A 26,484-nucleotide genomic window follows, 5' to 3' on the forward strand; every position below is an offset into this window, starting at 1 on the left:
AGGTATTATTTATGTCAATTAATAATACAGGTATATAATAATATATAATAATAATATAATAAGACAGGTATAAGAAAAGCAACTCAGTAGTGGCGCACACCTGTAGTTCCATTCTGTGAGCACTTCAGAAGCTGAGGCAGGAGGATCACAAGTTTGAAGCCAGCTTCAGCAACCTAGCAAAGACCCTGTCTCAAAATAAAAAAGGACTTGGAGTGCAGCCCAGTGGTAGAATGCCCCTGGGTTCGATCCTCACTGCTGCAGGGGGAAAAGAGCAGAGGAAGAGGAAAGAAGAAGAAAGAGAAGAAAAGAAAAGCAACTCTGAATCCAGAATAAGCTTTTAATTTAGAACAGCTGGATAATTTTGAGCAAATTATTAAAGCTGGCAGAACACCAGTGGCAAAATTCTCACTTGTCAAACTGTAATAAAACTATTTTGTTTTGTTGTAAAAAATAACACGAATGTTTCAAAAGTAATGGGAATATGGTAAGTTTTTAGTATATATAAGTTACAATTAATTATATACCTCATTAGTCCTATTATCTCTGCAAATATTTAAATTCTTTGACCAAAACCAGAAGACATAATTCTTGATTTTAAAATTTTCATAGTTTACCATTTTATTAAAGATTTTGCTGCTAGGTGTGGTGCTGCACCCCTATCATCTCAGCTACTTGGGAGGGTGAGGCAGGAGGATTGTAAATGCAAGTCCAGTCTTGGCAACTTAGCAAGATCCTGTCTTAAAAATAAAAACAAAAGGCTGAGGATATATCTCAGGGATAAAGCACTCCTGGGTTCAACCCCAGTACCAAAACAAAACAAAAAGGTTTTGTTGAATTAATTTTTCTGATAAATTCTTTCTTTAATCTTAGCAGCTATGGAAATAGCAAGTAGTTTAAAGTTCAATCTTAAATGTTGATCTGACCATGAAATTATCTTTGGCTATTAAATTTTACCTTATTCTTTCATGAGCTTTTGATTAAATATTTTTGTACGTATTTGCTCAGAATAATTAACTGGTATCATTTGACATTTGCAAAATCCATAAACTGTGAGAGTACAAGAATACGAATGGAAGGGAGCAGTATTTTCATAGTGCCCCATATCCTGCCTTCTTTCCTGAATGATGGAGGGAGTGTCGCTCCCACTGGAGCACTGCTCCCCACCTTCTGTGTCTTCTAAAGAACAACATACCAGGATTCTCCCCTCTCTCTCCTGCATCTTCATTTTCTCCCTCACTACTGGATTATTCCATTAAGCATAAAATATGCTCTAATATCACCTATTAAAAACAACAGCTGGGCCTGTAATCCTAGAGATTCAGGAGACTGAAACAGGAGGGTTGCAGATTCAAGGTTAGCCTAGGTAACTTAGCAAGATCTTGTCTCAAAATGAAAAAAAAAAAAAAAAAAGGACTGGGAATGTAGCTCAGTGATAAAGTGACCATAAATCCACTCCCCAGTATTGCCACAAAATACCCTTTCCCTTGGCCCTCTGTCCCCATTCAGCTCTTGCTCCATTCTTAGCTCTCTCTCCAATCCACACTAATATCTACCATCCATCACACCTGTGTTGACAACCCTTACCAAGGATCTTCAACCACACCATACCTGATGGTCAAGACTTTGTCCTCATCCCACCTGCCTTCTTGCTCCATTTTGACCCAGTTGCCCACACATCTCCCCAAATCACTTTTCCTCTCAGCAAACATATCTCCTCATCCTAGTTTTACAATCCCGACTCACTTTATTTCTTCTATGCCCAACTGCTATGTATAGAAGCCTAATGAATATGTCTTCAACCTTCTTCTCTTTGCCAGCTCCCCTCACACCCATGCCCCATCCCAACATAGCTCTCTGCTGGGACATGATTTTAAATGTTACCTATTCACTGCTAAAAACCATATTTTTATCTCCAGCCCTGATTTCTCCCTTGAGTTTTGGCCCCCAAAATATAAATAATTAATCAAAATCTACATTTAGGTGTCAGAGGTAATATGTCCAAAAGGGAACACTAAATTTTCCCTTATAATTTCTACATCTTGATGTTATGTATGGGAAGAGGGGAGGTGTAAGGATACCAGTCGTTTTGCAAAAGTTCCTTTTAAATGTTTGGTTTCTGTGAATGAGTCAAAGAACTATTACAAGCTGAGTGTTGAAGATGGATTTAACAGTACCTCCCCCATCAAGAAGCTCAATATATTAGTATAAAGCCATAGCTTTGATAGCCACCACTGTCCTTGACATGTACTACTTACCAGTTATCCAAATTTGACAACTTCTTGTCCTCAGTTTCCTCATCTCTGACATCATAATAATAAAAGCCATACTTTTCTTATTTGGTTGTTATGAGAATCCAAGTAATCTATGTAAAAATGAAGATTACAGAGGCTGGCAGGCAGAAAAACACTCTATAAATGTTAACTTTTGAACAAGTGTTGAAAATCATACGCTTTATTGTCACCTGAAATTCAAAGTGTTTTTTCTTTATGCCTGGAAGAAGAGACATACATATAAAGAAAGATAAGAAAATACACAATACACTTAGAGTGGTACATAAAATGATTTCCAAAAGAAAATGTTTCCCAACAAAAAGTCAAAAATAAGTAATTGTCACAGAGACATCAACTGCATAAATGTCTTTTTCTCTATCTTCTGTTACTTCTTTTAACTTCTTTTATCTTTGCCTATGGGTCATCTCTTTCCTCTCAAGGATTTTTCATTAAAAGAGGACACTTCACACTCAAAGCCACATTCATTCTTCCCTCCTCCTGCATACAAAGGATATGTTGCACTGAAATCCAAGTCACGGCCCTGACTGTGCCCAAAGATCAATTATAGAAAGTCATAAATGAAATGCTTTTCAAGCACTCTGATTTCCAGACTGTGGGGATTGTTTCTCTTCTCTGGGTACAGGCATTGAGTGTTTAGAAGTATGTTCTTTCCTTGGAAAACATTAAAGGCAATGATAGGAAACAAAATTGTTTTGCAGATCAGTAAATGCTCTTTCAGTTATTTGCTATCAGCTTTTTTCAATCTTGGTTGAGAAAAGTCAGTGATGTCTTGAACTCTGAAATTGCCTTTAGAAGGTCTTACCAACCTAGCTCATCATCCCACCCAGCCCTAGTTTTTTTCTAAGACTCCTCTTTGTTAGGTGCAGGACAGGCTGAGTAAGCTGTCTGCAGGGCATGCCAAACAAAGTTAGCTGCAGGATGACCTGGCCTCTCAAACCCTCTGTCTGGTTCTTTATCAACTATTTGCTTCAAGCCCAACGCCCAAGCCCCCCCTCAAGGCTGAACACTCAACCCCCTGCGTGACAACAAGGCAGCTTGCAGACCCAGAGACCTCATTAGATTTGGGCTACAAAAACAACCCTCCCGCCGGGCCCCTCTCTCTCTTGCTATCTCTCTTGCTCTTGCTCTCTCTCTTGCTCTCCCTCTTGCTCTTGCTCTCTCTTTCTTCTCTCTCTGTCTCTCTCTCTCTTTCTCTTTCTTTCTTTTCTCCTTTGTTGCACTGCTGCAATAAAGATCTCTTGGTCTCTCCGAGTGTTGTGGTCACTTTCCTTTCACTGTTAATTCTTGTATGACCAGAGTTTTATAGACTCTATTATTAAGTCATTTCCATAGCAATCTTCTCATGTTAGAAGATTTTTGTGGACAGCATATTTTACATCATATATATATATATATATATATATATATATATATATATATATACACTTTTAAAATAAATCTTTACATTCACATAAATTATTGGAAAAAATGAACTTACTGAATTTCACATCAAAATACTGAGGTACTGGACTGAGATACATCCTTCTGGTTTTCCTACAGGCCTTATTTAACCATGCAGTCTAATCAGCATTCAGAATAAGGGATGTCAGGAAGGACAGTTTCTATGTTAGGAACTTCCAAGACCTGAGAGGGAAGCATCACACACCTTCTTTTACAGATGGAGAAACAGACTCAGAGAGGTTGGGATGCCTAATTGTTCACACAGCTGGTGATGTGGCAGTGCTGAATTGATGGTCTTATCTATCTATCCCTGGTTCATCCTATTTGCTCTTTATCACTAGGATAAGCAAAGCTTCTCTTCAGAAGTTTTGTAATCTCTTCAGATATAATCTAACTCAATGTCATCCAGATCTCTCTGCTCCAATTCGACCCTTGACCCAGCCTCAGAAACCTATCTACGCCACCTTAGACACTAAGGCATACCAAGTGTTACTCCAGAGTGCGGCCAAATTTCTGACTTTCTTGGTACTAGATCTTTCACCATCAAGGATGAGCCAGGCTCAGATCAAACCTTGATGCAAGACAAGGCAGAACTCCTAGTCAGGACCAAAAGAAAACTGGCCTCAGAAAATGGGAAGTGAGGGAAGCAGAGGACCTGGAGCCAGAAGACTAAGTACTGCTCCCAAGTTCCTCATTTGCCAGCAACTGGATGTTGAGTTGCCTCACTTTACTGAGCTCCAGCTTCTTAATGGAGATAGTGTTAATGGAGAATAATGAATAATGAAAAATGGAGACAGCATTACCAGCAGCCAAGCCAGGGAACTTGCCTGATATGACCACAGTTAGTCACCCACCTTTACAACCATGAAAAAGGGAGAAATTAATTTTATGCACTCTGATCAAACTGGAGAGAAGGAATGAACCATTCTGTTAGCGAACAAGGGCAACTGCCTGGATCCCAACTGGCTATAAAAAGGACATAGTGTGCCTTTTTCTAATGTAGATGGGTGGCCAAATTCAGTCAGAAAGGATCCATGCAGATTCCCTGGCTGGACTGCCAAAAACAATAGTTGAAATTTCTGACTTTCCAAACAGCTTTAGCATAATGATGAAAAGAAACAATGGAGATGGCCCAAGTGATTCTCAACAGAAAAGTGAATAAACAAAGTATGACATATCTGTACAATAGAATATTACTCAAAAACAAAAAGGAACAAATTACCTGAGACTAGACAGAAGAATCTTGAAAGCATTATGCTAAGGAAAACAGGGCAGATGAAGACTGCAGAACTCCATTTATAAGACGTTCTACAGCAAGAAAAACAAACCTGTGGTGATAGAAATCAGGATAACAGTTTCATGAGATCAGAGTAAGGAGTTGACTGAGACAGGATATGAGGAAACTTTCTGGGGTGATTCTATGTCTTGATAGACATAAGGAATTATCACTAACCTCTACATATTTCACCATATGTAAATGGTACCTCAATTAAAGAAGATGTCGAAATTCACAAATTTTTGTAAATAGGAGAACTCTACACAACTGTAAAATGCCATAGTTGCCCCATAAAATATTAGTCCTCTTTATATTGGTCAGGTTGGTCAGAAAACCTCAAAGGAGTGACTTGTGGTGGCTCAGAAAGATGCACTTAATTGTAGTTGCTGTCTTTTATTATCCAGAGCTTATGGTTGGATCCAAATATAGGGATTTCTGAGAAAAGCAAAGAGCACATAAATAAAGCAATACTAAGTTTAGAAATAATGAGTCACATTCTAATAGCAAAGTGGCATATGGACCATTCCACAGCATATACACTTCCTCTAAATCAGACTCCCTCAATTTCCATAGGAAAGGGAAGTTTCTATTTAAAATTTAGTTCAAGAAAAGTAAGTCGAAATAAAAAGAATAATAGCCATTTGTATTGGGTGCACAAAACTCTTCCAGATGTTTCTCTTTCTACTCACAACAGCCCTATAAAGCAGACAGGATTGTCTCCATTTCAAAGATAAGTAAAACAAGACTCAAGAGTGGCTAAGTTACTAGGAGTTAAGATACACACTAAGAATTCAAACCTGTGTGTGTCTGACTTCATAGCTTCTGGGTAAACTTACCCACTTAGTGGGCCAATTAGTTACCTACACAGTAGTGTGTAATTAAATCTCATTACACAATAATTATTAATAGTAATATCTAACATTTATTGAGCCCTTATCAACTGTCAGTGATTTAACATGCATTAATTCATTAAATGCTTAAACCAAGCTAAGAGGTAGGCATTATCACCAGCCCAAATTTATACAAATGAAGAAACTAAGAGATGTAAAGAAACTTTCCCAAGGTCATACACATAGCCCAGCAGAGCCTGGATTTATGCCGAAGAAGACTAGATTGGAAGGCCAAACAACCATTACAACCATTGTGTCACTAGATGGGGTCTAAGAATAGAAAGGGGGACCTCACCTCAGCCCTGGCATGTTCTTGTCTTAAACCACAGACTGGAATATCAGGATGAATTAAAAATGCACAAGTAGAGATTTATCCAGAAAAGCAAACAATAGAATAGGGTACTCAAAAGGAGAGGGAGTCTGGGTCCTGAAGAGTGAGTGAGTGAGGCATGCTTTAGGGGTCTCAGTTTTCTTCTTTCAAAGGAAATTTTGTAAATGGTGAACATGAAGAAGTGTGGCGTGGCATCAGCCTAATGACAGCAAGCCTTTTGATCATAGAGCACAGAGTAGGCCACAGTGGTCTCATTCCTCTCTGAATCCTCAGGCTGATGTTTTCTAGTTAATAGGCAGCTCTTGACTGTTCCCATATTATATGTTTCTAACATGCACTGTCTCTGTCTAGGTTTATTTTAATTAGTCTAAAAATATATTTTGGAAGCAAAAGAGGTATATAGGTATGAATTAAGTGGATCTGCAATACTTTAAGATTTATTGAACCTTTTAAAAATTTAGGCCTACACCTGGGGTAGTGAAGGTCAGGGCAGTTATGGAGTTTTTAGATTTTTTGTAGATTCTTTCCTTCCAATTATCCATCCTGCTTTCTTCTATCCTACCTCAGTTGTACCTTACCAGGTGGCTTATCTCTGAGAATTCAAAATGCAAAGCATCATACAACAGGATTAAAATCTTACTTCCAGAAAAGACTAGAAACATTTTCAGATTTCCAGGGGCTGGTCCTAGATTGTAAAATGACACACATCTTCTGGGCACAGTGGCTTGGGCAGGAAAGGCAGGAGGATCACAAATTCAAACAAGCTTCAACAACATAGCAAGACTCTGTCTCAAAATTTTAAAAAGTAAATAATTAAATCAAAAGTTTGGGGATGTTGCTTAATGGTAAAGCACTTGAGGGTTCAATCCTAGTACTGAAAAAAAGAAAGAAAAGAAACCTACATCTTCTTTTACTTTTCACTCCTAAGAGCAGTAGGGACTATGCTATAACTATAGTAAATATAATGATAACAGAAATTTATATTTTTTTTTATTAACAAGTATCTAGAAAATTCACAAGGTCAGACATGGCTCCTTGATAATGGACTGTCTCTTAAAAATTTCATTCATCTAGTCCAGTGGGTCACACCAACACCTCCAAAAAATGTCAGATTCCCAAGGTAAAGGCTCACTGTGCAGAAGGAAGAGTAGAAGGAGGAGTATAGCAGAGGGAAGAAAGACTAAGCTTAAAGAAGAAACCCATGTGTTTCTGATACTCTCCATCCTCTTCCTCCTCTTAGAGATTACTGATCTAAGACTCATATTTCTATCACAGGGTTCTCAGATTTTTGCATGTGACAAAATCATCTGGAGCGGTGGGATTTCTATCAAGTTCCCAGGTGAGGTTAATACTGCTGGCCTAAAGCCCACATATTGAGAACCATCACCCTATAATATTAATCCCTACATAGCCCCTGCTTAAATACCTCCAACCACAAGGGACAATGAAGTTGAATTAACACTGCCCACTAAACCAAGCAGGAAGTTCTTATTTCATTTACTGACAATGAGGAAATGCTATCGATGTCAAGCATAAAAACTCTTTTTAATAATAAATTCTAAACATGTTATTATAAAATAAAAACAACAGAAATAGGTATATTTCACTAAATACAAAAAGGCAGACTCTTCTTTTAAAACTACCAGAAAGCTCAGTTCAAAATTGTCCATGGAGTTTTCTGCCAGACACGCAAGCACCGCACTCAGGGCTGAATTCTGGGTTCGAGACGGGGAAGGAAGCGGTCCATCTCGGTTCTCCACACCGGTCAGACCACAGAGGAGGCCAGCAGCCACCATGTTGGTAAACTGACGTCACCACACCTGTTTTTGACTGACCGCAGCTCATTCAGCCATAGAACAGGTAATTTCAGGCTGCAATTCGCCTGCGGCTTGCAGACAGATTGCTAGGGTTCAGCGCCTGGGGGCTTCTTAAAATCTGATCTTATCGGAGTGAACACGGAGCGCGGGGCGGCCGAGTCCCGGCTCCCGGAACCGTCCCGGAACCGCCCTGGCTCCGGGCTGCGGAGCCTGCGGAGGCTGCTTCTTGGACCCTGCTAATATCAGAGCAAACACGAAACACCAAGAAGCCGAATTCCAGCTCCCGGAACTGAGCCCGCGGGGACTGCTTCTTGGAGCTTACACTTATAGGAGCTTACACCGAGCACAGAGCGGCCGAGTTCCGGCTCCCGGAACCGTCCCGGAACCGCCCTGGCTCAGGGCTGCGGAGCCCGCGGAGGCTGCTTCTTGGACCCTGCTACTATCAGAGCATACACCAAACACTAAGCGGCCGAATTCCGGCTCCCGGAACTGAGCCCGCGGGGGCTGCTTCTTGGAGCCTACACTTATAGGAGCTTACACCGAGCACGGAGCGGCCGAGTTCCGGCTCCCGGAACTTCCCTGGACCGGGGCTAGGAGCCCGCGGAAACTGTGTCTCGGTCCGGGTCCTGCTGAGGGCAGGTCAGGACTCACCCATTGCTTGGGTTGCCTGGCAAGGGGAACGAAATGCTGCCATTCGCATAGGATACCAACATGGCAGAGATCTGATGTCAGCAGAAAGCGGTGGAGGAGAGATCTTCATCAATACCAGCGGTGACATAAGCAGTTGGTCTCCTGGTAAGGGGGGTGAGGCTCAGTCACCCGAGTCTCCTCAATTTGTCCTCGAGCCAGAGGGAAGGAGCCGGGCCGCCGCCAGCCCCCGGAGCAGGCCCAGCGGCTCGCCAGCGTGGTGACCGCGTGACCCCAATTGGAGAGGGGGCGGAGCGGAGCCGCCACCCACACCCGCCAGGTGGGCAGACCCACGACCCAGTAGTACATGGGCGTGGTAGGAGGGGCAGGGCAGAGCCGCCCTTCGCGCTTGCAAGGTAAACAGACCTGTGACAGCCTGGCGGGTCAGGCCCAGTGGCCTGCCAGTGTGGTACACACGTCACCCCAACTCGAGTAGGGGCAGAGCAGATCCTTATCCCACGCCCGGATCAGGCCCTGCCGGTGTGGTGGTCACGTGACCCCAATTGGAGTGGGGGTGGAGCGGAACCGCCACCCGTGCCCGCAGGGTGAGCAGACCAGTGATCAACCTGCAGATCAGGCCCAGGGGTCCGCAGGCGTGGTAGGAGGGGCAGGGCAGATCCGCCGCCCGCGCCTTCAAGGTAGGCAGACCTACAACAGACCGGCGGATCAGGCCCAGGAGCCTGCCGGCGGGGTACAAACACCACCCTAATTGGAGTAGTGACAGAGCAGAGTCGCCTCCCTTGCCAGGAACAGACCCAGCATCCTGCAGGCGGGGTAGTCACGACACCCCAATTGGAGTAGGGGCAAAGCAGAGCCTCCACTCGTGCCCGAAAGGTGGGCAGATCTGCGACCGACCAGCAGGACAGGCCCAGTGGCCTGCTGGTACGACAGACACGTCACCCCAATTGGAGTAGGGGCAGAACAGAGCCGCCACCAGCTCCCAGAACAGGCCCAGTGACCTGCCGGCGTGGTAGCCACGACACCCCAATTGGAATAAGGAGAGAGCAGAGCCGCCGCCCGCACCTGCAGGAAAGATACGCAAGCAGTATGAAAAGACAAGGAAAGAAAGGACCACAAGCAATGCAGGTCAACGCAACTTTAGAAGAGGTAACAGCTGCAGCAGATGGAATGTCAGATAAAGAATTCAGGATATACATGCTTCAGATGATCTGGAGTATCAAGGAAGACATTAAACAGCAAAATCAGACAATGAAAGATCACTTCGACAACGAATTACGCAAACAAATCCAGGAAGCAAAGGATCAACTATACAGGGAGATAGAGGTTATAAAAAACAAGCAATCAGAAATCCTAGAAATGCAGGAAGCAATAAACCAACTTAAAAACTCAATGGAGAATACTACCAACAGAGTAGAACACTTAGAAGATAGAACATCAGACAATGAAGACAAAGTATTTCAACTGGAAAAGAACATAGACAGCTCAGCAAGACTGTTAAGAAACCATGAGCAGAACATCCAAGAAATATGGGATAACATTAAGAGACCAAACTTAAGAGTCATTGGGATACAGGAAGGTACAGAGCTCCAAACCAAAGGAATGAGCAGTCTATTCAATGAAATAATACAAGAAAACTTCCCAGACTTGAAGAATGAGACAGAATCCCAAATCCTAGAAGCCTACAGGACGCCGAATGTGCAAAATCATAAGAGATCCACACCTAGACACATTATAATGAAGATGCCCAACATACAGAATAAGGAGAGAATTTTAAAAGCTACAAGAGAAAGGAAGCAGATTACATTTAGGGGCAGACTCTGAAAGCTAGAAGATCCTGGAATAACATATTTCAAACACTGAAAGATAATGGGTTCCAACCAAGAATTGTGTATCCAGCGAAATTAAGCTTCAGGATGGAGAATGAAATTAAAACCTTCCACGATAAACAAAAGTTTAAAGAATTCGCAGCTAGAAAACCATCTCTTCAAAACATCCTAGCCAAAGTATTACAGGAAGAGGAAATGGAAAATAACAATGAAAACCAACAGTGGGAGGTAGGACAGTAAAGGGGGGGGGGAAACAATCAAAGAGGAAAACAAACAATGTTTAGTAACAGAAATAAACAAATATGGCTGGAAGAACAACCCATATCTCAATAATAACCCTAAATGTTAATGGCTTAAACTCACCAATCAAGAGACACAGGCTAGTAGAATGGATCACAAAACAAGACCCAACAATATGCTGCCTACAGGAGACGCATTTGATAGGAAAAGACATACATAGGCTGAAGGTGAAAGGTTGGGAAAAATCATATCACTCATATGGACTTCGGAAACAAGCAGGCGTGTCCATACTCATATCAAATAAAATAGATTTCAAGCCAAAGTTAATCAAAAGAGATAAAGAGGGACACTACATACTGCTTAAGGGAACCATACACCAACAAGACATAACAATCATAAATATTTATGCCCCAAACAATGGTGCAGCTATGTTCGTCAAACAAACTCTTCTCAAGTTCAAGAGTCTAATAGACCACCACACCATAATCATGGGAGACTTCAACACACCTCTCTCGCCACTGGACAGATCTTCCAAACAAAAGTTGAATAAGGAAACTATAGAACTCAATAACACTATTAATAACCTAGACCTAATTGACATATATAGAGTATACCACCCAACATCAAGCAGTTACACTTTTTTCTCAGCAGCACATGGATCCTTCTCAAAAATAGATCATATATTATGTCACAGGGCAACTCTTAGACAATATAAAGGAGTAGAGATATTACCATGCATCTTATCTGATCATAATGGAATGAAACTGAAAATCAACGATAAAAGAAGGAAGGAAAAAGCATACATCAATTGGAGAATGAACAATAGGTTACTGAATGATCAATGGGTTATAGAAGACATCAAGGAGGAAATTAAAAAATTCTTAGAGATAAATGAAAACACAGACACGACATATCGGAATCTATGGGACACATTGAAAGCAGTTCTAAGAGGAAAATTCATTGCTTGGAGTTCATTCCTTAAAAAAAGAAAAAACCAACAAATAAATGATCTCATACTTCATCTCAAAATCCTTGAAAAAGAAGAGCAAAACAACAGCAAAAGAAGTAGAAGGCAAGAAATAATTAAAATCAGAGCTGAAATTAATGAAATCGAAACAAAAGAAACAATTGAAAAAATTGACAAAACTAAAAGTTGGTTCTTTGAAAAAATAAACAAAATCGACAGACCCTTAGCGATGCTAGTGAAGAGAAGAAGAGAGAGAACTCAAATTACTAGCATACGGGATGAAAAAGGCAATATCACAACAGACACTTCAGAAATACAGAAGATAATCAAAAACTATTTTGAATCCTTATACTCCAATAAATTAGAAGATAGTGAAGGCATAGATAAATTTCTTAAGTCATATGATCTGCCCAGATTGAGTCAGGAGGATATAGAAAACCTAAACAGACCAATATCAATTGAGGAGATAGAAGAAACCATCAAAAGACTACCAACTAAGAAAAGCCCAGGTCCCGATGGGTATACAGCAGAATTTTACAAAACCTTTAAAGAAGAACTAATACCAATACTTTTCAAGCTACTTCAGGAAATAGAAAAGGAGGGAGAACTTCCAAATTCATTCTATGAGGCCAACATCACCCTGATACCTAAACCAGACAAAGACACTTCAAAGAAAGAAAACTACAGACCAATATCTCTAATGAACCTAGATGCAAAAATCCTCAATAAAATTCTGGCGAATCGGATACAAAAACATATCAAAAAAATTGTACACCATGATCAAGTAGGATTCATCCCTGGGATGCAAGGCTGGTTCAATATACGGAAATCAATAAATGTTATTCACCACATCAATAGACTTAAAAATAAGAACCATATGATCATCTCGATAGATGCGGAAAAAGCATTTGACAAAGTACAGCATCCCTTTATGTTCAAAACTCTAGAAAAACTAGGGATAACAGGAACATACCTCAATATTGTAAAAGCAATCTATGCTAAGCCTCAGGCTAGCATTATTCTGAATGGAGAAAAACTGAAGGCATTCCCTCTAAAATCTGGAACAAGACAGGGATGCCCTCTCTCTCCACTTCTCTTCAACATAGTTCTCGAAACACTGGCCAGAGCAATTAGACAGACGAAAGAAATTAAAGGCATAAAAATAGGAAAAGAAGAAATTAAATTATCACTATTTGCAGATGATATGATTCTATATCTAGCAGACCCAAAAGGCTCTACAAAGAAACTATTAGAGCTAATAAATGAATTCAGCAAAGTGGCAGGATTTAAAATCAACACGCATAAATCAAAGGCATTCCTGTATATCAGCGACAAATCCTCTGAAATGGAAATGAGGACAACCACTCCATTCAAAATATCTTCAAAAAAAATAAAATACTTGGGAATCAACCTAACAAAAGAGGTGAAAGACTTATACAATGAAAACTACAGAACCCTAAAGAGAGAAATAGAAGAAGATCTTAGAAGATGGAAAAATATACCCTGTTCATGGATAGGCAGAACTAACATCATCAAAATGGCGATATTACCAAAAGTTCTCTATAGGTTTAATGCAATGCCAATCAAAATCCCAATGGCATTTCTTGTAGAAATAGAGAAAGCAATCATGAAATTCATATGGAAAAATAAAAGACCCAGAATAGCAAAAACAATGCTAAGCAAGAAGTGTGAATCAGGCGGTATAGCGATACCAGACTTCAAACTATACTACAGAGCAATAGTAACAAAAACAGCATGGTACTGGTACCAAAACAGGCGTGTGGACCAATGGTACAGAATAGAGGACACAGAAACCAATCCACAAAACTACAACTATCTTATATTTGATAAAGGGGCTAAAAGCATGCAATGGAGGAAGGATAGCATCTTCAACAAATGGTGCTGGGAAAACTGGAAATCCATATGCAACAAAATGAAACTGAATCCCTTTCTCTCGCCATGCACAAAAGTGAATTCAAAATGGATCAAGGAACTTGATATCAAATCAGAGACGCGCCGTCTGATAGAAGAAAAAGTTGGCTACGATCTACAGTCGGTGGGGTCGGGCTCCAAATTCCTCAATAGGACACCCATAGCACAAAAGTTAATAACTAGAATCAACAAATGGGACTTACTCAAACTAAGAAGTTTTTTCTCAGCAAAAGAAACAATAAGAGAGGTAAATAGGGAGCCTACATCCTGGGAACAAATCTTTACTCCTCACACTTCAGATAGAGCCCTAATATCCAGAGTATACAAAGAACTCAAAAAATTAGACAATAAGAGAACAAACAACCCAATCAACAAATGGGCCAAGGACCTGAACAGACACTTCACAGAGGAGGACATACAGTCAATCAACAAGTACATGAAAAAATGCTCAACATCTCTAGCTGTCAGAGAAATGCAAATCAAAACCACCCTAAGATACCATCTCACTCCAGTAAGATTGGCAGCCATTAGGAAGTCAAACAACAACAAGTGCTGGCGAGGATGTGGGGAAAAGGGTACACTTGTACATTGCTGGTGGGACTGCAGATTGGTGCAGCCAATTTGGAAAGCAGTATGGAGATTTCTTGGAAAGCTGGGAATGGAGCCACCATTTGACCCAGCTATTCCCCTTCTTGGTCTATTCCCTAAAGACCTAAAAAGAGCATGCTACAGGGACACTGCTACATCGATGTTCATAGCAGCACAGTTCACAATAGCAAGACTGTGGAACCAACCTAGATGCCCTTCAATAGACGAATGGATAAAAAAAATGTGGCATTTATACACAATGGAGTATTACTCTGCATTAAAAAATGACAAAATCATAGAATTTACAGGGAAATGGATGGCATTAGAGCAGATTATGCTAAGTGAAGCTAGCCAATCCCTAAAAAACAAATGCCAAATGTCTTCTTTGATATAAGGAAAGTAACTAAGAACAGAGTAGGGACGAAGAACAGGAGAAGAAGATTAACATTTAACAGGGATGAGAGGTGGGAGGGAAAGGGAGAGAGAAGGTAAATTGCACGGTAATGGAAGGAGACCCTCAGGGTTATACAGTGGAGGGGGTAGAGAGAGAGGAGGGGAGGGGAGGGGAGAGGTGGGGAGGGGGGAGGGTGGATGATGGGAAAGGCAGCGGAGCACAACAGACACTAGTATGGCAATTTGTAAATCAATGGATGTGTAACTGATGTGAATCTGCAATATGTGTATGGGGTGAAGGTGGGAGTTCATAACCCACTAGAATCAAAGTGTGGAATATGATATGTCAAGAAATTTGTAATGTTTTGAACAACCCACAATAAAAAATTAAAAAAAAAAAAAAAAAAAATTGTCCATGTACAATGTTTATGCCTCATCAGAAGAAAACCCCTGCAGACCCAGAGCAAATATGCAGGTTCTGCATAAATGTTGACAGCCTGAGTCTCAGTTGAGCTCATTTAGCTTAACAAGTCTCTATCTCCAGTTCACAGTCAGAACAGAGATCAATAAAAGCTCTATAATGCTTTTCTGTTAGTCTCCAAACTTTCTTTGCACAAGTGATTAAGGATGAGCAGAGGTCAATAGTGTGGTAGACATAGACCATGCTTACTTGCTCATTAGAGCTCACTACAAGTTACAAAGCCAAGTGGCATTTTTTAGGGGCTTTTTGTGTTTTTCTGGGGTTGTTTAAGAGATCCTCCCCTCCATTGGTTAGAAAAACTACAAATCCTACACAGGAAAAAGGCCTTGGGAATCTCATGGTTTAATTTCCCATTGGCCTATGTTGGAAAAATCTTTTCTGTTTTTTGTTTTGTTTTGAGATGGCATCCCACTATGTTGCCTAGGCTGGTCTCAGTCTCAAACTTGCATATTATAGATAGCAAAGTTAGGGCACCTCCCTTGATCTCTGCATAAGAGATAAATGAACTATGTAAAAAAAAGGGAAAAATGAATTAATACAGTTTAATCAAACTGGGGAGATACAATTAGATTGTTTCTCTGCAGGTCCTGGGGAAGGAAAAACAAAACCAGGAGATACATATATGTAGATTTAGCCAGGCAGTGCCAGCCAGAGAACACATTAGTTTCAATTTCCTTGGTGTCTATAGGAGCCAGTGGGTGGTTTTAGTTTCCATTCTCAGCATGAGAAAGTTCAGGAGCTAAACTATTCAGAGTTTTTAATTTCAAAGGGGCTCTGTTTCATGAGGGCTCAAATGATCCTCCCACCTCAACGTCCCAAGTAGCTGGGACTACAGGCTTGAACACCATCACGAACTCTTTTTTAGAACATTTTAGGAGAGGTAAATATGACAGTCTTCAAGATGGAAATGAAGACAGAGATCTTCAGGACTTCCCTGTGAGAGAAACCTTACCTGGCTCTCTGACCTACTCCTTTTGGGGCATGATTGTTATTTCAAATAAATCCTTTCAGACTATGGTAACTACAACAGCCTTGGAAGGGAGTCAAGACAGCTCAACTAAATAACTGACCACCATAAAAATAAAAGAAATTAGCCTGCACTTGTTGCCACAGTATGTCAGATTAGGCACAGTTGAACACGAGTTTCAATAAATGCTTCTTGGATAAATTAATCATCAGGCCACCGTGGATATTCACACTGTAGTAGTATATTTATAATTTACCCTAAACATTGTGTTCTATTGCTGAGAGTCCCATGAGGCTTCAAAGATACGAGTTTTAGTTTGAGAGCAAAAGGAATAGTGTTTTACACATAAAATGCTTGCTAGTGACACCAAAGGAATACTTCAATATAGAAGAAAAGTGTGTTAAGTGGTAGGTGTTAGGCCTAGATTGTCATTTTCCGACTTTAAAAAAAAATAACTCTTTATCAACTTTACTACTAAGGAAGAAACCTAATAACCACTGAGTACCTACTCTATACAAGGCAATGGGAAAGACTCTTCTACAAACATCACCTGAATCATGACATCAGTAAGTGCTATATCCAGGTAATCCACATGAATATTATTTAAAAAAAAAAAAAAAAAAACCCAATCAGGTAACTTAATTTTTTGTACTGAGTATTTGAATTACAGGGCACTATACCACTAAGCTACATCCCCATTTCTTTTTATTTATTATTTTGAGATAGGGTCTCCCTAAATCGCTCAGTCTAGCCTCAAATTTGTGATCCTCTAGCCTCAGCCTCCTGAGTGGCTGGGATTATAGGCATGTACCAGCACACTTGGCCTATCAGATAACTTCAATGTTAAATTTAAATTAAATAACACGACAGTTATAAAGTTGAAAAGTAAACTTCTAACACCTAGCAAAAGTTTCCCTACATTTGTTAAATGGCAAGAAGTGCAGAAAACAACAATTGACTTTAGTAAAAGAGAGTAAGAAGAATAATTCCTAGTTTAGTTAGGAATATCCTGTAACTTAACTAGGGCACTGGATGTGGATTATTTTCTCACGCATGAAAGTCAATCAAAAGATGGAAAGTAATGGTTTGGAAGACCTGGGAGAGGCTAAGGATTATCATTCCATTCTTCACAAGAGGCCAGGAAGTCTAAAACTTCTCCAAGTATAGGAGGCCTCAAATAAAAACATTTATCAGATACATATATGATCAAAAGCAAGTACCACCTGAGCACACTTGCTGTTAAATTCTCTCTCCAGCCTCTCATTTTCTATGTTGTATCTCTCCCTAGCTCAGCCACATTTTATTTCTCTTTTCATTTTGGAGGGGAAATGTCTGGTTTTTGTCTCTCCGTGTCTTTTCAATGTTCCCATCCTCATTTCTTTCCTTTATTCCTCCCTTTCTTTCTTCCCCGATAATCAAAATATAGATAGAAATTTAGTCCTCAAATTTATTTTAGAGCCAAATGCTGCTAAAGGGAGGACACAAATGCTTGTTAGAAAATTTTATGGTTCTCCCGTAAGAATGCCTTATTACATATAAGAGGAAGTGAGGAGAAAGGGAAAAAAAACAAGGGAGAGAAATGAATTACAGTAGATGGGGTAGAGAGAGAAGGTGGGAGGGAAGGGGAGGGGGGATAGTAGAGGATAGGAAAGGCAGCAGAATACAACAGACACTAGTATGGCAATATGTAAAAACGTGGATGTGTAACCGATGTGATTCTGCAATCTGTATACGGGGTAAAAATGGGAGTTCATAACCCACTTGAATCAAATGTATGAAATATGATATGTCAAGAACTATGTAATGTTTCGAACAACTAATAATAAAAAATGCAAAAAAAAAAAAAGAAATTGAAAAAAAAAAGAATGCCTTATTTTTTCTGATGTGCTTCACCTCTACTTAAAACTTCAAGGTTTTGTCAGTATGGTGGCAGATGCCCCTAATCCCAGTGACTCTGGAGTTCTGAGGCAGGAGGAATCAAATTTAAGGCCAGTCTGGACAACTTAGCCATACCCTGTTTCAAAATAAAAAATAAAAAAACAAAAAAATGACTGGGGATGTAGCTCAGTGGTAAAGCATTCCTGGATTGGATCCCCAATACCACTAAATAATAAATAAACAGATAATAGATGATCCAAATAGGTAAAAATTAAAACTTCAAGATTTTAAAATGAATATAATTGTCTTGAAATCTAATAAAACACACGCTAAGACTCCATTAAAGGTAATTTTAAGATAGACTCATGAGAAGCATAATTTTTTTTTCAGCCCTGGAGAAAGAATACACACTACAAAAAAGTATGTACCTCAAAATTCTTGTCCATCTGTAAAGACAAATAATAAGTAAAAAAAAAAAAAAGACATAATAAAAAAAATTCCAGTATAGAAAACTTGGGGCAAATAAAATGTATTATCACTGAGATATTATATATAATATCATATTATATTATTTTACATTAGGTTATATATCATTCTCAATTATATTGTTTCAGGATAGAGAATGAAAACCTGAAGCAGAACACTAACAACACAATTTATCTTAATATAAAAGAAATAGAAAAAATACAATTTATCTTAATATAAGGACATTTTTTTTTCAAAGGTAAAGAGAAATTCTATCCCTAGCATTCATTTCAGTTCAGGTATTGACCTACCTCTTAATCGCTCCTTCCTTTGTTATTATTGATTTCAAAATCAGAAGGAGGGCTCACCATTTCTTCATTTGTTTGTCCCTCAAATGCCTACAGGGAGTTGAAGCTGACAGAGAGGAAAAGGATAGTATTCTCTTGCCTCTGCAGCTTCTAAACTTAGAGACAACCTCAGAGAGCCAAATGCCTCTAGAGGGAGGACACAAATGCTGATAAACTGCTGAGTGAAAGTATTTGCCCTTCTTATAAATATCAAAGAACAAAAATTGTGCTCCAAGATTCCTCACAGGTTCAGAACCACTATCAGGCCCTATCATGGGTCCAAATTCAGGATTTGGCTAATTGGGCTTCAAAATCAGGTACTCTATTGCTAAACCCACTGGGGCTCACTCTTACTCTATTCTCCTGGGATTTGAAAAATCCTTTGTCCTCAGAAGGACTTAAGTTTGGGTTTTCATTCTGTCTCTCTAAAGATCTCTCACAGAGAATTCTAAGTAGGCCCTCCACAAAATATGCTGTATTTAAGTAGCCACTGCAGAAAATAGTTCTTGCCCCCCAAAATTGAAAGCTATAACCTAGAATTGTTCATCTATTTATTCAGTAGTTTGAGGAATATCTAGACAGCCTGTGACTCAAAATCTTATCTTAACTTTCCTTAGCAAAGAAGTTATGAGCCTACTTGAAACTAAATTGAAAACATAATCCCTTCTCATTTTTATTTAATTTTCTCCCGAATTAAATTTGGATACCTGCTTGGCAAATGCAGCTTCATAATAAAGCCATTCTTCCCACTGTTTGCCACTTCTACAAGAAACTTCTAAATAGAAATTGGAACTGCTCTCTCTCTCATCCAAGTAAATTCAATTATCAATGTTAGTGGGAGACGAGGACAATGTGAAATAAAACCTAAGTAAGTCAAATGTTTTACTTTAATTGCCCATGTTACCTCCTAACTTCCCCAGCACTGCTGTCAAATTAAAAGCAAATGTAAAACTTATATATGATTATCATTCATTAGCTTGATGACTTCCTAACTAAGCAACTTGACCATTCCAACCTCAAATTCAGAATTCAAGCTTGTACTTCTGCAAACTTAAAAATTTTATGGACCTCTAGAATGCTTTGAATATAGGAGACCCACAAATGTTAGTTACATCCACATGTTCCAAGGGACTATTTCATGGCCCTGATTACTTAATTAAGTCCACTCTCAATTGATAAGACAATAAATATATGATAAAGAGCACTTCAACTTACATTTTCTTCTGCATGTTCTTTTATTTCAGAAATCCTCTCTCCTATTTCAGAAATCCTCTGTCCCTCTACCTGCTTTTGTTATCTGTAAACCTAGACACTTGGCAAGCTGAGGCAGGATGGTGGCAAGTTTGAGGCTAACCTAGGCAACTTAGTGAGATTCGTGTCTCAAAATAAAAATTAAAAAAGGATTGGGAACACATCTCAATGTGTCTCAGCAACAGAGCACTCCTGGGCTCAGGTCCAATACACCAAAAAATAAAAATAAAAAAAGTCACAGGTTTTTGACTTTTGGGGGCATAAGGTTATATATTTTTAATCATTTATATTTGAAAATTTTTCTCCTTCTTAAATCTAGGTAACTATCATCATTCACCCAGTTCAGACCTGAAAGGCATTAGTCACAATGGTTCTCTCTAGGCCACAATGGCTAATTTCCTCGATGCCAAGAATCTCTCTTACTGCTCCTTCTGTTTTCTTCATCAAGAAATTCTCAGTAGACTTACTTTCCCCTTATTAACAAGAGTTGTATGTGTAATCAGAAACATCTACCCAGTGTGGCACTCTCTTCTTGGTCCACCCGGTCACCCCACCTTGACAATGTCTTTCTGGTTAGTAAGTGTTCTCGGTCAACGATAGACACTGATACCCTGCTTTCCTGTCAGTCATGGTAATTACACCTTTTTCATCCACTCCTTAGATTTTCTATCAAATGATCAACCAGATGCTTAACCAGATGCTTAACTGGACTCTCAGTTCTAAAGCCTGAGCAGAGACAATATATTCTAGTAGGTATAAACTCATAAAGAAGTCCATACTTTTCAAATGCAAATTGAAAAGAGAGTCTACAAAGTATGCTACCTCTTTAACTTTATCTCTGCAAGTCAGACCTTAACTTTCTTTAAGTGAAGACTCTTGTATCCTCACATCAATATCAGTGAACTATGGAAAATTCTAAGTCTCCATTCCCAACACTTTTCTAATTTAGAAGTTCAAGAAAGAAATACTCTTCTAAGTTAAACTTTTTTTAGCCCTAAAGGATCTGGATGACAATATACATTTTTAATATAATTCAATAAAAATCACTTATTGCTACCCCTGTTTTTCCTCTTAATCTTCTCCATGTCCTTCTTGGTTTAAAAGCTTTTAGAATTAATACATTCCTAGGGGAAATGTTGAATTGTAGTGTATTTTTTTTATTTGACATTGAATGCTGTTGGCCATGTAAATTAACCTTCTTGGCCTTAAAATATTACCCATCGGTAAACTTTCTTATTAAATGGGATTAGTGTTTATTTTTGTTTCTTAATCATATGGTATAGTTTAAAGGAAATAAAGATGAGGGCAGTCGGCCCACCTGTAATCCTAGTGACTCAGGAGGCCAAGACAGGAGGATTGCAAGTTCAAGGCCAGACTGTCAATTTAGGAAGGCCCTATTTCAAAATTAAAAATGTAAAGGATTGGGGATGTAGCTCAGTGGTAAAGCGCCCATGGATTCAATCCCTTCTCCTTATTAAAAAAAAAAAAAAGGAAATGATACTGTGACCTTTCTGCAAGATATTTAACAGACCCTTTAACAGGCACGGAGATTGCCAACCACAATTCAAGATACTAAGTGAGATATTGATATTAGTAGGAAGGATGCAGGGTTACCAGGACATAGTCCCTGGACATTGCTAAACTTCATTCACATTTGGGGCTTACAACAAAAGTTTAATAAAAGAAATTCAAGACTTTTACACTAAAAACTACAGAATTCTGTTTTTAAAAAAAACTTTAAAAAAATGTTCAAGGATCAGAACAGTTCATATTTTTTAGATGGCATACCCCCAGATTAATCTATAGATACAATCTATAGAAATGGATACCAGAACTTAATCAAGATCCCAATTGCCTTTTTCACAAAAACTGACAAATCAATTATAAAAGTTATATGCTAAGGATCAAGAAGAGCCAAAGCAATCCTAAATGACAAGATCAAAATTGGATAACTAACACTTCCCAATTTCAAAATATATCCCATTAAAGCTACAGTAATTAAAACAGTATGGGACCATGTTTATAGCAGCACAATTCAAAATAGCCAAACTATGGAACCAGCCTAAGGGTCCATCAATGGATGAAGAGATGAAGAAAATGGGTATATATTCATAATAGAGTTTTATTCCGCTATCAAAAAAATGAAATCATAGCATTTTGAGGAAAATGGATGGAACTAGAGACCATCCTGTTGAATGAGTCAAATTCAGAAGGTTAGAAGAGTTGTGTTTTTTTCTTGTATAAGGAAGCTAAAGAGGAAAAAGGAAAACAAAGGTGGCAGTGGATTTCCTAAAAATCAAAGGGAGATCAGTAGAGAAAAAGGACCAAGATGTGGGAGGGAAGGGAAAAGTGCTAGGGAGTGATACTGGCCAATTTATATTGTTATATTGTGTGCACATACAAATATGTAACAAGAAATCCCATCTTTATGTACAACTATAATGCACCAATAAAAAAATGTGGAAAAAATAAAACAATATGGCACTGGCGTAAAGCAAGGTCTGTGGACCAACTGAATAGAATTGAGTGTCCAGAAATAACCTCTTACATTATGGCCAACTGATTTTGGTAAAGGTATTAAGACAATTCAACAGAGAAAGAATAGTCTTTTCAGCAAATGGTGCTTGGGCAGTTTGCAAAAGAACAATTTGGATACATACAAAAATTAACTTAAAATAGATCATACACCTAAACATAAGAGCTAAACGTCTAAAACTCCTAGAAGAAAATATAGAAGTAGATCTTTGCAAACTTAGGTTAGGCGATGGTTTACATTACATACAACACTAAATGCACAAGAGACAAAAGAAAAAAGAGATAAATTAGATTTTACAAAACTTAACAACTTGCAATGGTGGAGCACACTTCTGTAATTACAGCTACTCAGGAGGCCAAGGCAGAAAGATTGCAAGTCTGAGACCAACCTGGCCAACTTAGTAAGACCCTGTCTTAAAATTAAAAAGTAAAAAAGGGGTGGGGCAATGTACCCCTGGATTCAAACCCCAGTACTGAAGAGAAAGAAAGAAAGAAAGAAAGAAAGAAAGAAGAAATGAACAGCTTGTGTGCTTCAAATGATACTATCAAAAAAATGATCAGACTGCCCACAAGATGGGGAAAAAAAAAAACCTTTGCAAATTATGTGTCTGACAAGGAACTTGTATCCAAAATATTTAGAATATGTAAAGGATTTTTACAAGTCAACAATGAAAAGACAAATAACCCAATTTAAAAATTGGCAAATAATTTGAATAGACATTTCTCCAAACATGTTCAAATCACCAATAAACACATAAAAAGCTGCTCAATGTAATTATTCATTAGGAAAATACAAACCAAACCACAGACTCACCAGAATGGCTAAAAATCATAAAGACAAACAACAAGTGTTAGCCAAGATATGCAGAAATTAAAATTTCTCATATTATTTGTGAGAATGTAAAATAATACAACCATCTTGGGAAATTGGAAGTACTTCAAAAAATTAGAGATTTATCATATGGCCCATTGATTATTTCCTAGATATATACCTAAGAGAAATGAAAATATGTCCACACAAAAACTTGTACATGAATGTTGATAGCAGCATTGCTCTTAATAACCCCCAAATAGAAACAATCCAAATGTGAATTAACTGATGAAATGGATGAACAAAATGTAGTACAGCCACATAGTAGAATATTATTCAGCAACATAAAAAAAGGAAATTTGGTTATACACGATGATGTGAAAGAACCTCAAAAATGTTAAGTGAAAGAAATCATTCACAAAAGATCACATATGGTATGCTTTTATTTATGTAAAATATCCAGAATAGACAAATTCATACACAAAGGAAAAATTCATGGTTGCCTAGGGTCAGAAGTGGGTTTAGAGGAATGGGACATGATGGCTAACAAGCATGGGTTTTCTTTTGGGTTGTGAAAATGTTCTGGAATTAGGTAGTGATGATGATTAACAGTTCTGAGAACTGTTTCAAAACCACTAAACTGTACCTTATAAAAGAGTGAATTGCATATTTAATTATATGTCAATAGCATTGTTTTAAAAGAGTATAATAGGTAGAAGAGTAAGACAGCCATTTACAAAATTAAAAACTGGAGATTAGTATCAACTCTTGGTTGCTGGTTGTGGTGAGATTTTGTTTTAGTTTACACAGGTTAAGGGCATATTGTGATCTGCCTGATTTTTAAAAGTCTAGTCCTGCTGGGAAGAACTTCTCACGTAATTATTATGTGTCTATGAGATGTTGCACCAAATTCCCCTGATGCCTCCCACACACCTGTTATGTAAATTTAGAATATTCATTAGATCAGAAATTAAAGTCTGGGACAGAACTATCCATTGCCAATGTGTTTCCATGAAGTTCGTTTTCTGTTGTTTCATCTTGACATCTAAATTGTCTTATTGCCTAGTTTTGCTATTTCTTATTTTCACTTTGTATTTGCTCTTTTCATCCTTAATAGTAACCCTGATCTGAAAGTTTAATTTGACAGGAATTAAAATAATGCCTTTACAATAACTGGCAAATTCTCCATTGAAAAATGTCATGACACTAGAGTAGCTATGAATTTTCATAGTACATAAGAGTCAGAGAAAGATGTTTTGTTAAAGATGAATGACAACTCTTTTAGTGGGAGTGGGAGACAGTGCGGCTGGGTTCCCTCCTTTCTTGTTTCACAGCCATTCATTACCTTGGAAGAGTCTTAAACCAATTGATGAAGGATAAGAAAACTAGTCAAGGGCCAGGCACTGTGGCGATGCAGGTCTATTATCCCAACAGCTCTGGAGACTGAGGCAGGAGGGTCTCGAGTTCAACACCAGCCTCAACAACAGCAAGGCACTAAGCAACTCAATGAAACACTGTCTCTAAATTAAAAAAAAAAAAATAGGGCTGGGGATGTGGCTCAGTTGTTGAGTGCCCCTGAGTTCAATCACTGGTACCAAAACAAAAAAAGAAAAAGAAAAAGAAAATTAGTCAAGGAAGTTGATTGCTAAATCAAAAGCCTTCCAAGAAGCAATAAATCAATTAGCAAAGCACAGCTGAAGTAAGTTTGTTCTGGGTAGAACAGATTACATACCAAAACCTAAAATAAAATGGTTGGATTATTCAAAATTCTGAGCACTTTAGACCAAATCTATATATAAGATTTTGAGAGTTCTGTATTATCATTAATTTCTTCTAGAGTCTCTCTCTCAGAATTTCTTTTTCCTAATTTCTACTTTAATAACCTGAAGATTATTGTTTTGTTTGTTTTTTAATCAACTTTTGTTTTAGTAAAAGTCTTTTAAAGAGAAAGTGCTGTGTGATTTAATGCAATTCCAATCAAAATCCCAATAACATTCTTCATAGAAATAGAAAAAACAATCATGAAATTCATCTGGAAAAATAAGAGATGCAGAATAGCTAAATCAATCCTTAGCAAGAAGAGTGAAGCAGTTGGCATCACTATACCAGACCTTAAACTATACTACAGAGCAATAGTAACAAAAACAGCATAGTATTGGCACCAAAATAGACAGGTAGACCAATGGTACGGAATAGAGGACACAGAGACTAATCCACATAATTACAGTTATCTTATATTAGACAAAGGTGCCAAAAATCTACACTGGAGAAAAGACAGCCTCTTCAACAAATGGTGGTGGGAAAACTGCAAATCCATATGCAACAAAATGAAATTAAACCCCTATCTCTCACCATTCACAAAACTTAACTCAAAGTGGATCAAGGACCTAGGAATTAAACTAGAGACCCTGCATCTAATAGAAGAAAAAGTAGGCTCAAATATCCATCATATTGGATTAGGCCCCTACTTCCTTAACAAGACTCCTATAGTGCAAGAATTAAAATCAAGAATTAATAAATGGGATGTATTCAAACTAAAAAAAAAACTTCTCAGCAAAAGAAACAATCAGTGAGGTAAATAGAGAGCCTACATTTTAGGAGCAAATTTTATCAATTAGAGCACTAATCTCTAGGGTATATAAAGAACTCAAAAAGCTAAACTCCAAAAAAAAAAAATAAATAACCCAATTAATAAATGAGCAAAGGAACCAAACAGTCACTTCTCAGAAGGTGATATACAATCAATCAATAAATATATGAAAAAATGTTCAACATCTCTAGAAATTAGAGAAATGCAAATCAAAACTACTCTAAAATTTTATCTCACTCCAGTCAGGATGGCAGCAATTAAGAATACAAACAACAGTATTGTCAAGGATGTGAGGAAAAAGGCACACTCATACATTGCTGGTGGGACTGCAAAATGGTATAGCCAATATGGAAGCAGTATGGAAATTCCTTGGAAAACTGTAAGTGGAATCACATTTGGACCCAGCTATCCCACTTTTTGGTCTATACCCAAAGGACTTAAAAATGGCATACTACAGGGACACAGCCACATCAATGTTTATTGCAACATAATTCGCAATAGCTAAACTGTGGAACCAACC

At 38.4% G+C, this 26,484-nt stretch overlaps 1 protein-coding gene and 1 pseudogene across 3 annotated transcripts in view; both read right to left on the reverse strand.

Annotated features, from left to right (window-relative positions):
• The window catches only part of LOC124078247 (glutathione S-transferase Mu 4-like), a 38,817-nt pseudogene extending 20,045 nt beyond the window's left edge, over positions 1-18,772 (reverse strand).
• The window catches only part of Otol1 (otolin 1), a 116,511-nt gene extending 97,635 nt beyond the window's left edge, over positions 1-18,876 (reverse strand). Inside the window, exon 1 of one of the 3 annotated variants that reach the window (XM_046422980.2) lies at positions 18,742-18,876. The gene's annotated coding sequence lies outside the window, so the exon portion shown is untranslated. The remainder of the gene's footprint in view (positions 1-18,741) is intronic. The other 2 variants (XM_058578280.1, XM_058578279.1) reach the window with 2 other exon arrangements.
• Positions 18,877-26,484: the final 7,608 nt, after the last annotated feature.

Source organism: Marmota monax, unplaced genomic scaffold (genome assembly GCF_021218885.2).
Source record: "Marmota monax isolate L192 unplaced genomic scaffold, Marmota_monax_Labrador192_F-V1.1 WCK01_AAM20220418_F8-fsc00175, whole genome shotgun sequence".
NCBI lineage: Eukaryota > Metazoa > Chordata > Mammalia > Rodentia > Sciuridae > Marmota > Marmota monax.